Below are 11,041 nucleotides of genomic sequence, written 5' to 3' on the forward strand. Positions count from 1 at the left end.
TGCCGTCCCCCGTGTAGCATTTGTCTCTCTCTGCGGGGATCTCACACCACTTCGTCCGCTCAGGTGCTCGCGGGCTTTCAGGTCGTTCCAGGTCTGGGCCTGGGGCGAGGAGAGCTTTCCGGGCTGACGTTCCCGTTACCTTTGACCCTGGAAGAGCCCCGGCTGGCGTCGCGAGCCTCTCTCAGCGGCGGGTTTCTGCTTCGGGGCTGTAAGTGTGCTTGCCTTGGGGTTTTCTTCCTAACCCTTTTTCTCCAGCTGATCCAGTGTCGGTGCCGCGGGTAGTACCTGCGACCCAGGGAATCTGCGCTCATCGGCGGGTGGGGCGGGTGAAGGTCCTGAGTGGGCTGTTGGCAGTAACGTTTCTGGGAGTCACACCTTACAATAAACAGATTTTCAGCTAAGTACGGGAGTGTTGGTGCTTCTGACGCCCGTGGCATACAAGGGGCGCCTGTCCTTCTGCAAGGGGAGTTGCTGGGGCACATGGTAGTTCTCTGTTTGTTTTTGGAGGATCTTCTATACTCTTTCCCTGCCAACAGTGCACGAGGGTTCTTTTTCCTCCATCCATGCCAGAACTTGCTGTCTCATCTTTGACAAAGGCCATTCTAACATTGATGTGGGGTCATAATTCACTGTGGTTTTAATACGCATGTCCCTAATGACTAGTGATATAAAACATCTTTTCATGTACGTGTTGGCCTTTCATATATATCCTTTGGAGAAATGTCTGTTTATGTCCTTTGCCCAATTTTTTAATTGGGTTATTGGTTTCGTGGCTGTTTGTTCAGTTGTACGAGTTCTTTATATGTTTTGGATATTAACACCTTATCAGGCATATGGTTTGCAGTTTTTATCCCCATTCCATAGATTGTCCTTTCACTTTATTTTGCTGTGCACAAGCTTTTGGGTGTGATATCCTCCCACTTACGTTTTATTTTGTTGCTTATGCTTTCAATGTCACAATCGAAAGTCATGAAGACCATGTCAGGGAGTTTTATTCCTGTTTTCCTCTGTGAGCTTCATGACTTCAGGTCTTACAGTTAAGTTGTTAATTCACTTGAGTTAATTTTTTTTTTTAATTTTATTTATTTATTTGTCAGAGAAAGAGAGAGAGCACGCACAAGCAGCCAGAGTGGCAGGCAGAGGCTGAGAGAGAAGCAGGCTCCCCGTTGAGCAAGGAGCCCGGTGTAGGACTTGATCCCGGGACCTTGGGATCATGACCTGAGCCGAAGGCAGTGGCTTAACGGACAGAGCCACTCAGTTGCCCCATCTTGAGTTAATTTTTGTGAGTGGTGTATGAGCACAGTCCAGTTTCATTCTTTTCCACGTGAATATTCAGTTATCCCAGCACCATTTATTGAAGAGACTGTCTTTTCTCCATTGAGTATTCCCTGAAGAAGAACTCCTCTCACAACAGCTACAGCTGCTTCTTCTAGACCCGAGAAGGAAGAGCCCACCACACCTGGACTTTAGACTGGATAGGATCTCACTTGCATCTGTGGAATTCTCTGGGGGAAAAAAAATGAAACCATGAGTCTATGGATGATATTCACTCATTAAGTTTATTACTCACACAAAACTTAATGATCGCTTAAACCAGGAACTGTGCTGGGCTTAGGGATATAAAAGACAGGCATGACTCCTGTATCCATGAATCTTACAGTCAGCTGGGGGGGTGACATGGGTGCATTTGCGTTTAAGAGAATTTTAGGAACAAAGAATAGGGCCAATAATTTACACTCATCAGTGGCATTAAAGAGATGATTTCCAGAGTGATGGAGTTGGTTTTCTTCACTGTCTTTTAATCTGTACCTACTGCCGCCACTGTACCTCTTTGGTCAACATGGGCCATTCCAGTTACTCACAGAAGGGGCTTCACTGCCCCTGAGCAGTACGTAAGCACTGAGGTATGTGGTTTTCATCTCTTCTTTTGCTAAAACATGGAAAATACATTCGTTTCCATCAAGAAGCCACCTACTGTGGAGAAGCAAACTATGACACAGTACTGTGGTTCTTTCTGTGTAGAATTTTGTTAATGAAGATAATGAGAAGGAAGGAGAGGCATGAAGCATTTACCTTAAGCAGAAACTCACATGTTCTCGTTTCAAATCCGAAGATGCTCAGTGACTTCAGTAAGATGTAATCCCTTTATCCTTCATCTTATCCTACTGGAACATAGAAGGATAGAGAAAAAACACAATTAAATAGCCATCTAGCACAGCAGGGGACACGGATTCATACCAAGCAGGGCAGTAAGCAAAAGGACAGCCACAGCTCTGCCATCTACTCAGCATCCTAATTACACGCACATCCCTTAGCTTTTGAAGGTTATAGAAGGAAGTGATGAAAAAGGTATTTTAAAAGATTTGCATCTGAACTGAGGCAGCCAAAAATGGGCCCCTAAAATGTGTTAATTTATATATTCTGTACACAGTTTATTTTTTCTTAACACCTCTTTAAAATAGGGCATTGGCACTTGCCAGAAAAAGAAGCAACACAAAAAAATAAATTGATTTCTGGGATGCCACATGGAATTTTGGTCCTGGATCTGCATAAATACTCCTTTCCATACATTATTTATTCTCAAGACAACCTTGCAGGCCAACATTTTATAAACTATTTCCACACACATAAAACAGAAAACTTGGAGAACAGTAGAAATGAGATGCTAGAACATCTTTCACACAAGCCCACAATGACTCCTACTGCTCGAGGGAGGTCTCATAGTGCAGAACTACGGAATATATGCCAGGCGTCCTCCATGCCCTAAAGCAGGGTGCTAAGCACATCGCCTGCAGTCTGACTGTGGCCGTGGTTCTCTCTGGGACCCCACACAGAGTAGCCACCATCTGGGGCCACTGCCTTCCATCATGGTGGAGGGGACAGAAAACATGATGAAACATCCTGCTCTAAGTGACACCACTTCTGTTTCGGTCTTGTATCTGAGTCCTGACATGAGTCCATCAAGACCTGAATGTATCGTCCTGCAAAGAGAGGCTCCAAATGAAAAGAAGCCCAGTCTACAATAATAGGGGGTTGGAATGAGATTGTATTTAGGATCCAGGGAAGAAAGAGTTGACAGTTTTGAAGGGACACTATGAAAGAGCAAACCTCCGGCCTCACAGAGACTCCCTCCGAGTCTGAGCCAAGATGAGCTTCAACTGTTACATATTTTTAAAGTAAAAAAGCCAAACCAAGTGTTCTTTTCATGTCGATTTTATAGTCTTATTTCTCCTTGAGGTAATAATGATACTGATCCTTTATATTGGTCATGAGCAAGAATGTGCGGAGAAGAAAAGCACGCAAACATTTTTTAAAAAAACCCTCTCTCGAGCAGTAGGAGTCAGTGTGGGCTTGTGTGAAAGATGTTCTAGCATCTCATTTCTGCTGTTCCCGCCACAGGCTAAAAAACGCAGCCAATTCTCAGACAACCTTCCCCTAGTTGTCGCACAGTCTGTCTGCAGCCCCATCTTCCAACCACACAGGTTCTGGGTAGAACCCATATGCAGGCCCAGCTGCACATCTGTGGGGCAGAGTCCCTTGTTCAGACCTGACTGGATGCTCTGCTCTGAGAGAGCCAGCCACTGAACCCTCCCAAGCACCAGGCTGTGTGCGACAGCAAAGGGAGCTCAGATGAGAATTGTTTGGTGTTCTGGAGGGGTTAGAGGGTACTAAGGAATTCTACAGATCAAGATCCCTTTAACGTTAGAAAAGCTAACTGCTCCTAGACCCTAGGTCTAGGTAATAACTTCCTAAAAGCTTTAAGTGACAAAAAGGCACTAAAAGCTCTCTCAGTTCAAAACGGAGGGGAAAAAAGTGGCACAATCTTTCTGCAAAGATCAGATGAAAGGTTCTGACCTTGCCAGAAACTTGGTGTTTTGGAGAGCCTTCAGATAGCCTCATGTGTTGAGAGAAAGGGGCACGTATATGAGGAAGCAGAGATGAATCATTCTGGAGATTTTGTATGGAAAGAGCTGCGGGATTTACAATACGGGAACCAGAAGCACATATATCAGAAAGCCAAGTTTTTGAGGTAAAGAAACCATGCGCCCTGATTAAAAAAAATACTTTGAGCCTTAAAACAAACAAGCTCTCAGAGCATCCCCAGCAGGATGCCCCGAGGAGCCATCTTTCTGGCTTGCATTTTGCTGGCCCATGAGGAGCCACACTTGAACCTGCATCATGTGGAGATTTCAATCCCTCTCCTTTCTCCAATAAAGGACTGCCGCAGATAAGCATGCGTTGGCTTCGCATCCCCAGCAAGAACAGGAGACACGTGATGGAAGAGTCTTCCATTAGTTTCAGAGACTAAGGTCCTCAGTGGTGTAAAGTTTCACATTTCATACTTGTTAGATACCTGCGGGGACTAAAGGTGCCAAGGTGATACCTGAAAACTTGGGTCTCTTTTCCTTTAAATCTGTCCTGAGTTACCCTCTTGAGTAATTGATGCTACCAATCTTTTGATGCTCTATTCTCATAGCAACAGGGTGTGATGTCACAGGGTTATTTTATCACAGAAGTTATCCCAAAAAAGATGCTGAGCTGCGAAGCAGAAAGCTGTGGCTGAATTGCCTGTTCTCAGCTATCACTTCACGTAAATAAAAATGGAAATAGAAAATAAGAGACTCCTACTAACAGTTCATGTGAACATTTTTATTAGGAGCTGCCATGGTACGAAGCTTTCCTTTTAGCACTTTGTATCAGTGGTTACGTATTTTTTAAAAATAATATTATAAGATGTTCTGTTACAAGTCTCAGCGGGACTGTCTCCTGCAAATAAAGGTAGGCTAGGTCAGGCACACGGTCAAGAAAGCCGCATTAAAGCATTTAAAATCAGCATTATTACAGAGGAAAATATTACCTATTACTATCTTGGGAGTTTTTTTTATAGTAAGAACCTTAAAACAGTAGTTTTCACTAGCATACTTGATTACACTGAAAGGCAAAATTACAGGGACTGGCTCTGTTTATCAGACAAATGATTGTCACTTGTGACTGTTGTAGGAAAGACAGCATTCCATAAAGCCATCCCAAACTTGCTTGGTCATGTAAATTCGTGGAGTGTCCTTGGTGTGAGACAGGGTGGGTACGTCTGCAGGGCTCCATTCGGCCACAGTGACAAAGAAGGCAAGAGCTCAGTTGTTGAAGACATGGGCTTGCTTGCTGGCGTTCCACCTTGGTCCAGGGTCAGCTGGGGGCTCTGTTCTTTGTCATTCGAACAGCCACTATCTAGAACTGTGCTCATGACTGTGGCAGAAGAAAGAAACGGGGGAGGTTATTTTGTGTGGCCCAAGCAGTATTTTTTCTCTTAACTAGAAAGATGTCTGGAAGGTGTGGTCTTCATCTGGACGGCTCTCAAACTTCTGCTCTCTCTCCTTTCGTGCACAAGGCCCAGCTGCCCTTACCTGGCCCCAATGGTAGATGTGACCCTGCAACTTGCTTGGCTAATACAACGTGAATAGAATTGACGGGAGAAGTTTCCAGAGCCCATGAGTGCTCTGCTACATGGTTTCTCCCTCAATACCAAGAAGATATTTGTCAGTTAAGCCTGCATATAAGCAAATATAAACCAAAGCTCAATAAATGTAAACAATGTTTTCCAGGAAATATAAAAACATCACAAAACTACACTTAAAAAAATTCTCCCCTGGCGCCTGGTTGGCTCAGTAGGTTAAGCATCTGCCTTCAGCTCAGCTTGTGATCCCAGGGTCCTGGGATTGAGTCCCACACTGGGCTCCTTGCTCAGCTGGGGAGTATGTGTCTGTCTGTCTCTGTGTCCCCCACCCCCTGTTCATGTACATGCACTCTCTCAAATAAATAAATAAAATCTTTAAAAAAAAATTCTCCCAAGACCAGTGTACTTTTCATCTTAAAATAAGTGCGGGGTACAGTGTCTGCCATACCTCCCATACTTCTTGCCGTTAATTTTAAAATGAAAAACACCAGCACTCAAATAAATAGTATTTAAAATTTGACAGAAGATTCAAAATATTAAAATTATTTAATGATAATGTCTTTATTTTTTTAATAATAAAACACAAGTATTATCTGCAAGGAACTCCACCATTTTTGCTCTCCTCTAATGTCTGTTTCTGGTTCTCTTTGTGAGAAATCATCACATTTCTGGCCTCTTACCCCTCTCCTGTACTCTGCCCAGGATTCCTGTTGGGGGGGGGCAGGAGGAGCATAGAAGTGCAGACCAAAGAATTAACTTTGGCTGTGTGTTACAAACACACACTAACTCCCTCGCTTACACAGCTCCTTCCTCTTGCTCCACAATTTTCAGTGCAATTGACTATGGAGGAAAGGGCTTCCTGTGTCCCAGCAGGGATGGTTGGCGACCACTCACTGACTTATCAACAGTTGGAAGAAAGAGTTCCTTTGGTCTTAGTGGCGTAAATATATGTAAGCATTAAATGTCTCATTAGGATGTATCTTTCGTTATGCCCGTAACTGTAATCCCCAAGTGCCATGCCCTAGGTAAATCGCAGCTTTGGTAAGCCTGAAGAAGGGGTTCTGAAAACACCCATCATGCATGGCCCCCCACTAAGAAGAGTTAACTAGAGGGTTACTGCTGTACTATCAACAGTTCTACAACAGTCCTGTGGCATGTTTTTCTTTAAACTGAGTCAGTGTAAGGAGCATATTTAATAAGGGGAACAATTTTTATAACTAGCATCGTAATGTAAGTTGGCCCAATCTTTGTCAAACATAATGGATCAAACAGAAAAACATTTTTCCTCGCATAGAACAGATGTGGATCTGTTAGAGATCAACTGAAACAATGGATCCCTGCAGACATGGAAGATCTTTTGGGGGGTTGGGAGGTCCCAGTGTCTTTACAACCTAAGACATTTTCACTGATAGTGCAAGAGCACTGGTGTGTGTGGTAGGCAGAATTCTCAACCGGTGTGAGGCTTCCACATACCATGTGATCCTCTAACTTGGAGCGGGGGGAGGGGGGTGACACCTGTGAAAGGGATGGGTGATCACTCCCATGCTGAATTTACTACTCAGCTTACTTTGACTTAATAAAGGAGGTTATCCACTGGGTCTGGTCGAATCAGGTGAACCCTGAGAGGGAATAAGGCCTTTCCTGTTGTAAGAGGTTGGAGACACAAGGTCGAGTTGGTGTGTGGGTGCTACAGAGAGAGGTGAGGAATGTGGGGGCCTTGACCTACTCACGGTCACTGCAGTTGACTGCCAGCAAAGTAACGGGGACTGCAGTCTTATACCTGCAAGGAATTTAATTCTGCCTCCACAATGGGAGCTGGGAAGAGAAGCCTAAGCTCCCAATGACTCAGCCTGGCCAGCATCTTGATCTAAGTCCCATGAGACCCTCAGCGGACAATCAGGCATGTGGTTTCCCACAACCAGGCTGATGGTTCCACATTTGTAGCACTCTGTGTGGAACAATGGCACAGATCCAGGCTAGGACACAACACTGTTCCAGTAGTCACCTGTTCTTCACCTCCGTGAGCCACAAGAGAGTGTCCTTCTTACAGGAGTAGAGACTATCAACTTCCTCAATCCCAGAGCTGGAGGCATGTGGGCCACATGCAGAGGCACAGTGGCTGCCTTCCGGAAAGGACCGGCCACTGGAGTCATGGTCTGCACCAGCAGCTTATGTCATGCAAGACCACGCTTACCCGAAGAGTGACAAAAACTACAATTACGCAGATGGGATATGTGGCAAATGTTTTTCCCAGAAATGAATGAAATAAGGCTATCATTTCAGGGAAAACATCTGACTCCATTGGTTGCCAATCCTGCATGCAAGAAATAGAATTTTGGAAAATTTAAGTTTTCTGATGTAAGCTTGACCACCTCTTCAGACATAAAAACTTATAAAATCAGTGGTATACTGACAGATGTGATTTTAAAAATATTGCATAATGAAATGTATTCACATTTGGAAGATCCTCATAGCTCAGTGAACCAGTATTTTTCAAAGGACCAATAACGTGATGTTACAAAACTGCGTGGGTCAAAGATCCATTCAGCATGCATGATAATCGATGGTTTTTAATGTAGCTGAGTGTGAAATGTTGAATCACTGATACGGTTCCAGATTTCCAAACCGCAACTAGCCTTTAAGAAACTACCACTTGTGGAATGTTAGTAACAATGAACAACATTCACAATGATCTGAAAAAGCTGTTAAAGTTCTTTCCCATTTTCGAACTACACGTCTATGTGAGGGCAGGTTTTTCCCAGTACTTCAGTGGGTCAGCTTATTGCAAGAGATAGCATGAAGAGGCAGAGAGAGGGTCTAGCTGTCTCCTACTAAGGCATAAAGAGATTTTAAGATTTTATTTTTTTTTTTTATTTATCTGACAGAGATCACAAGTAGGCAGAGAGGCAAGCAGACAGAGAGGAGGAAGCAGGCTCCCTGCAGAGCAGAGAGCCCGATGTGGGGCTCGATCCCAGGACCCTGGGATCACGACCTGAGCAGAAGGCAGAGGCCCAACCCACTGAGCCACCCAGGTGCCCCCATAAAGAGATTTAAAAAAAAATGTAAGACAATGCCAGTCTTTTAACCAAATTTATGTTTGTGTGGGGAATTATATTTTTAAAAATGTTTTATTTATTTAGAGAGGGAGTGAGAGCATAAGGTGGGGGAGGGGCAGAGGAGAAGGGAGAGGGACAATAGGACTGTTTGCTGAGATGGAACCAGACATGGGGCTTGATCTCATGACCCCAAGATCAAGACCTGAGCAGAAACCAAGAGTTGACACTTAACTGACTGAGCCACCAGGAGCCTAGGAATAATTATCTTTATAAAAGCATGTCGTTTATGTTACTAAGTCATGGACTTCTTATTTTTAAATAGATGAATAAATATGTTTAAGGAAGTCTCAGTTTTCATGACTGTTACAGTAACTATTGATAGAAATAATGCACAAAAAATCTTTTTGGTATCTGCAATAGTTTTTTAAAGTATAAAGACCTGACACTAAAATGTTTGAGATATGCCAATATTGATCAAAATCAGGAAAGTTTGGCTCAGAACGGCTTTGTCCCTTGTTCTTCAGCTTACATTTCCTATTTTCATGCCACCTGCTAGCCCACTACTAAACCAACGTCGTACATTCAATTAAACAAAACAAACAGCACCCTACTGCTGATATAAATTGCTCTGTTGGTAGCTTAACTCACTATAAAAAGCAGACCCACATACATATGCGCAAAATGGTCCAAACACATAAAGGTTATTTCTTGCTTAACAGCTGCTGGTCCTGCTCCTTACTGAGCAAGGAGCCCTGCGACCTATACATTTATGGCTTTGTCATCTCTTGTTTTATATCCAGCTGGCAAAAGATGAAGGTTCACTCACTGCTTTCAAACCCTGGCTTGTAAGTGGCACACATTACTTCTGCTCACATCCTATGGGTAAGAATGAGTTAATGGCCACAACTGGAAAGTAGCCACTACTTAGCCGTGGAAGGAGAGAAGGGATATTGGGGGGCGGCTGGCTGGCCTCCACTGTGATGTAGAGCCTGGAGATCTATCTGGGTAGCAGTCTTCGTTCTACAACTAATCATCTGCGTATATGTTAGTTATATCTGTGATTCCTTCTGATTTATTGAAGCTTCATGTGTACAGAGAACTAATTGGTCTTTGGTCCACTCTATGGCTAATTTTTGGTACACAGCAGTGACATACGAAATTCCTACCCTCATTGGGCTTACATGTCAACTGGAGTTTCTATGATTCTTGATGTCTGGGTTACACTATATCTGAATAGTCAAATGCTTTCTCTTGTGGAAGTCTAAAGCCCAACAAAGATTCCTACAATTTCCTGGGAGGATGACATTCCCTACATCCCATCTGCTTCCCAGACTCATGTTCCTACCTGCCTTCATACCTACCACATTGCCATGGATGCTGAATGCAACCATTTCACGCATTTCCATAGGAATGGCTCACCTAGACCAAGCATTTGTGAGTACAGGCGGCTTTCCTGAAGACCACGTGAAGGGTCATAATGTCCGTTGCAGAGCAAAAATCCCTGTGTCCATATTTAGCCATCTTTGCTTCCAAAATCTGTCTTAGCTACCTAGTCATCTCGGGCTCCTGTTTGGATTTGTTTCCCATCCAGCGGCCAGCAACCCAATTCATGGACTCCTCGCTCCCACTTCGAGGATTATTTCTTGAGAATTTGAATTCCTTTCCCTTTATAATTCACAGCGTCCCACTTTCTTTAGTTCCCATTCCCAAATCCTACTTAAGATGCTCAGAAGATAAAAGACCCTCTTTCCAATTATAAAAGAATATAGTTTTACGAGGAAGTTGTGAAAATTGAATGCAAATTAATTTGTATTAATTAATTCGAGTTCCTCGGGATGAGGGCTCTAACCGGAGGACAGATGACGCCCGACCAGACCACAAAGTGCTTTAAGGGCAGGGCGCACTCCAAGGGCTGCCCAGGGCCGGGCCCACAGCAGCGCGCAGCCACGCGGGGCGGTTCTGAGTCCCGACGCGCGAGCGCTGAGCGCGGGGCCGCGGTGTGCAGGGAGACCCGGGCCCGGCCCCGCCGCTGCTCCGTCCGTACGGGGAGCGGGCGCAGGCCGGCTCGGTTCCCGAGCGAGCGAGCGGCAGCCGTGGGCTCGGGCATCCCGCACAGGCTGCTGTCGCGCAGCGGCCGAGATGGAAGACCGGTGGCCGCGGTTTTTCGGGAACCGCAGCGGAGCACAGGGCGAAGGTGCCGGATGAGGCAGCCCAGCTAGCAGCGCGGGAGGAAGACGCGGGGTCACGCCCCCCCGCCCCCGCCGCTCTCCCTCGGCCTCTTCCCAGGGCCTCCGCCGCCCCCCGCCGGCCGCCCCGAGAAGTCCGCGCGGGGAACACGCGGCGCGCGGCGACCTCACGCGCACGCGGCCGGAGCCCTCCAAGCCCGGAGCCTCCGGGCGCCTCCGCGGGCCGTGCGTGCGCGTGCCCGAGCGCTGACGCCCACGCCGCGCCGACGTCGCGCTCCGTCGCCATAGCGACTGGCCCTGGCAACCGCGAAGCCTGCGGGCCGGCGGGCGGGCTGCGGTGCGGGTGC

Source organism: Mustela lutreola, chromosome 1, assembly GCF_030435805.1.
Source record: "Mustela lutreola isolate mMusLut2 chromosome 1, mMusLut2.pri, whole genome shotgun sequence".
Lineage (NCBI taxonomy): Eukaryota > Metazoa > Chordata > Mammalia > Carnivora > Mustelidae > Mustela > Mustela lutreola.